Source organism: Cupressus sempervirens, chromosome 5 (genome assembly GCF_028749045.1).
Source record: "Cupressus sempervirens isolate cs-2001-9-10 chromosome 5, ASM2874904v1, whole genome shotgun sequence".
NCBI lineage: Eukaryota > Viridiplantae > Streptophyta > Pinopsida > Cupressales > Cupressaceae > Cupressus > Cupressus sempervirens.
The window spans coordinates 359,854,266-359,859,288 of NC_143122.1; positions in this window are offsets into that span (position 1 = coordinate 359,854,266).

A 5,023-nucleotide genomic window follows, 5' to 3' on the forward strand; every position below is an offset into this window, starting at 1 on the left:
CATCCCTATACACCTCTTCCTAACAGGTGGAGTTGGTATTGGAAAAATATTTATAAAAAAGGTTATTTACCACACACTTCTTTGTCTTTATAGTAATGACATCAAAAATGACCCCAAAACACCAAAGGGGTTGATAGTTTCATAGATAGGGAAGGTTTCCTATAATATTGGTGGTATTACAATACACTTTGCATTCCACATACCATTCAACAACTCAAAATTTATCCCCTTAAGCAACAACACACTTGACAAGATGTCTAAACATTATTTCCAACTACACATTCTACTCATCCATGAGATATCCTTAGTAGGGTCTTCATTGTTTAGATATGTTGACTTATGCCTATGTGATATAATGCAAAAACCAACATCTTATTTTGGAGTTATAGACACAACCTTCTGTGTTGATCTATACCAAGCATTGCTTGTTTTAGATGCCAACAGTTTTGAAAGAAAACCTACTACTAAAGAACTATTGCCTTACAATTTCTAGAAAGATAATATAAAGTGTTACTCTTTGACAACAACAATGCAATAGAAAGATGCAACAAATTTTCTTATTTTGAATAGAATTTGTCTAGGTAATCAAACACTAGAAGACAAAATACCTTAGTCAACAATGTTTGAAAGCCATACCAGCTAACCCTACACTTCCATTTCTCTTCTTCTAGAGAGTGGATGTAGATACACATAATAATAAGATTCTATTAGACATGTATGGTGATACAATCACATTGAAAGCTATTGATAAATATGAAGATCAATGCAACGTGGTACACTTTTATGCCAATACAACAACACTTCCAACTGAAATACACATGAAGGAAGGGGTCCTTGTAGAAATATACACCAAAAAAGACAATAGTGACATTGTGTGGATCAAATTTAATGATCAAAATATAGGGAAACAACAAAGAAGAAAGTATATCACACACTACATCGACGAAATTCCACATGAATGTTTACCCATATTGAGAATTGCAAGACCAATACTAAGAATTACCTCAAATAAAAAGCTAACAATATGGAAACAATTTCTCATACCAGTGGCAAGTGCTCGTATTGTCCATCAATCTCAAGGGCTCACAATGGCAACACTTGCTTTTGATCCAATAGAAGTAAAACAACATGGTCTAGCATATACAACACTATCATGAACAAGAGCAATTGAGAACCTATACTTGGTCAGCCCTCTTAAGCAAAAAAATTTTAAAGTCAAGAAAAAAATAATTCTAGAAATGGAACGACTACAAACAACTTCACAAGGAATTCTTGAGTATGACAAAATATGCTTAATATTGTCACCACACTTGACCTTATGCACACTTAACACTCGTGGATACCATGTACATATATATGACTTGTCTAATGACTATCATATAATGTCTTTGGACATTATATGCTTGCAAGAAGTCAATGCAAAAGAGAAAGAATCTATACCTTTCACTAAAGAGCATAACCAATTCTCAATTCATGGAATCATTGGATTAATGACTTTAACAAAAAGAAATATATGTGCTAGAAAAATTCACCACCACATTTTAAAAAATGTAGAAACCCTAACAGTGAACATAGCATTAGCAAATGAAGTAATAAATATAACCAATTTTTATGCAAGACCACAAACTTACTTGGAGGAGATATAAATAGCAGTACATAATGTAGTTAGTAGCATAGAACCAAACAACACATTGTACATATTAGGAGATTTCAACACCAATATACAAACAACAAAAAAGAAAAACACAAGTTTGGCATCCTCTATTCAAAACTATAACCTCAAATCCCTCCTAGATACTACACATAGTATTCACCATCCACTTATTGTCCACATATGGTCTAATGTAATGGGAAACATATGCAATATTTACAAATCAAAGACATAATGGACTGACCACTTTTCAACTTTACTTAAAATCCACCCAAAAATTACCAAAAACCTAACGTTAAGATTAATGCATTAAAAATAAACATACAAATCAATTGTCATTGCTTCAAACATCTACACATTTACTCTCTCACAACCAGAATAGTAAGAACCAAAAAAACCAATTTTCAAGTATTTATTCCCCTCATGCATTTTACTAAAGATAAAACTATATCTATTAAATGACAATTTCCCACTTTGCAGGCAATAATGGAAGCAACAACATGCAAAAACTAATCAACCACTTTTCACGGTAAATTGGAATCAACTAAAAGAAATGGAAAAAACACAATGCTCAAAGAAGATCAGAATGCAAAAAGGTATTAAGGCGATCTCTATTATTTTTCATAAAAAAAATTTCAAAAAGAAACAATATTTGATAGCAGAAGAAATTATGATACACAAGTCAAAGGTGAAAACAGTTGGTACAATTTCAATTGAAGATCTTAATGAAAGGAAAAGTGGAAAACACTTTTAAGGGGACGTTTTGGTTGTATACAAATTCATCCTTGACAAGATCAACAAAACACATGAAGTGCTTTATATCGACCTCATAGATATAAATGTAGAATAGACAATGATAGTTAATGTGAAAGATAATTTGGTCCAACAATATGAAGATAAACACATTATAGGAATGGGCATGCACATTTATGATTTTGAAGTACAGCTAAAATCTGACTATGACCACAAAGACAATGACTACATAATTGTGTTGAAGGAGATAACCACCATTGCAACAATTCCCCATATTTTTGAAGAATATAACTTCATTCCAAGCACAACTATTTAGAAACTCCTAAACAGTCCTAATGAGTATCCAATTGTAACTTTTGGAGCCCTGGTAGTTGAAGCCAAAAATATAGGGTCACTAACAATATTTGAGCTCAAAGACGACCATGGTAAGGATGACGAGGCACAGGTAACTGTTTCACTACAAAGCATTACATTAAGAAAAAAAAATTATGAGGCCTACTATACACATCAAAGACATTTCTTTTTAAGTCTCCTCAAAGCTAAAATTACTACACTATCACACCTTGAACTACATCCAAACCTAGCTCATCACTGCGCTATAGCAGACGAGTAGTTGTGCCATAAAGGAACTCTAACACTTCGCTTCCGCAACATTGTCACAAAGATGGAGAAAAAGAATACCTCCCATACAGGATTGTCTACATACATATGCAAGTTAAATGACACCAAAACTCTTGAAATGCTCACTAAATTGTCACAATAGACATATGAGGTAATAGAAAACAATTTCAGTAGTTTCAATTGCTCAAAAAAAAAATCTGCTCTAGCCAACATTCATAACTGTGGAACAGTTTTGTGGCATTCTCAGGGTTGGCAATCCATTCTCAAATCCTTTTAGTACCTTCTTCTCACAATGCAATTACAAGTTCGATGGCTTTGGTATTTTGGAAGATGGATCTAGGCACTACGTCAAGTGTAATAAAAATGTTACCTATGTACACAAGATCCATCTTAAAACAATTGTGATTACTGAAAACAAGCAGTCAGTATATTGTTCAGTTGACTAGTCCATAATTAAAGACTTGTGCCCCCAATTGCAAACATAAAATATGAAGACTGCATAGAAAACAAATCCAAAATTTTGTTCAACATATGTGAAATATCAGTAAAATCAAGCTCACACTGACCTAGAACAATGTTGTCACAAATGCCACTCTGCTCGCCCATCATGAATAGGGACAAAATATAACATGTTTTAATTTCTGCTATTCAGTCCAAAAAAGCACATTCCTGCAAAGATTTTTAATCCTATGCCCTTCTTGCACTAACTAAAGTCGTTTCCTCCCAAATATTGCAGGAACATACTCAGCAGTAGTCATCTAATCTGACGCAGTTAGAAATTCTCAAATTAGTTTGGATGACATGACTTTCTACTTAGAAATATAGTGTAATAGACTTATATATATATATATATAGTACTCTGAGTAAACTATGAACAAAATGTAGTAACCGCCACAGAACTCTCTTCGTGGTGGACCATCTAAGTTTTACCCTACATTTCTTGACACTATGTGTTTAAAACTTCTTTTATTATCTTAAATGTTATCATATGAATTTCAAAAATATGTTTCAACTTGCACTTATATTCCACTCATCAATTACTAGTTAATATTTTAGAATCATACAACATTTGTTTTCTACATCTTTCCAAAATGTTGATATTTTGAAACAACTGGTTCCAATGTTGCTTTTACAACATTCATTCTAGCTTCCTATGATTTGAGGTTGTTTTGTTCTGTCCTTTAATTTATAAGAACATGAAAAAATACACTCTTGACAAATTCTTCAATGTTCTAAGGTAGTAAAACTGCGACATTATTTATTATTTACTAATTCACGGTCACTGAATCTGCTGGAATTGCAGTGGTTACAACTTAAGCCTACTACTCTGAGTTTAGAGCAAATGTATGGTGAGCATGCTTTTTACACCTCTACCTTTTTCTCTTGTAGCGCATAAACTTTTCTTCTGTTGAACATCTTGAGGATTTTCTGTATGCAAATAAATCGCCTCTTCAAAAACTATGCAGCCATGGCGATCATGTTGGTTTTCCTGCTCATTTGTAGTTGTTCCATTCCAGCATTAGCGCCCCTGTAATTCTCAGATGTGCCTCTTCACATGACTATTTCACATTGCCTACTCAGTTGAAACTAAAGTTTCTTTGAAAACAATTTCAGATTATATGATATAAGAACTTCAGCCTTATCCATGTTGTTCCTCCTATAGTGACTCTCCCATGTAAATTGTGACCCTTGACAGTTCAAAAACCAAATAGCCTGCTTTAAATCATCAATAATGTGGTGGAAATAAGTTTTAGGAAATTCTTACAGGAATTGTATGCTAGTTTTATGCACTTTGGTTTTACGGCGACCTAACTTTAACATTCAAGGCATGCTCATTTCATGGCTTAATTATAATAAGCAATTATTATATGGTTTTCTCATGTCAGATTTGTGGAAGCTTGTTCCCTTATAGCTCCCTTATACCTTTTATATGTCAAATTTATGGCTTCAGATGTAGCCATTGCTATCTTATAGCTTTTATATGTAAAATTCTGATTC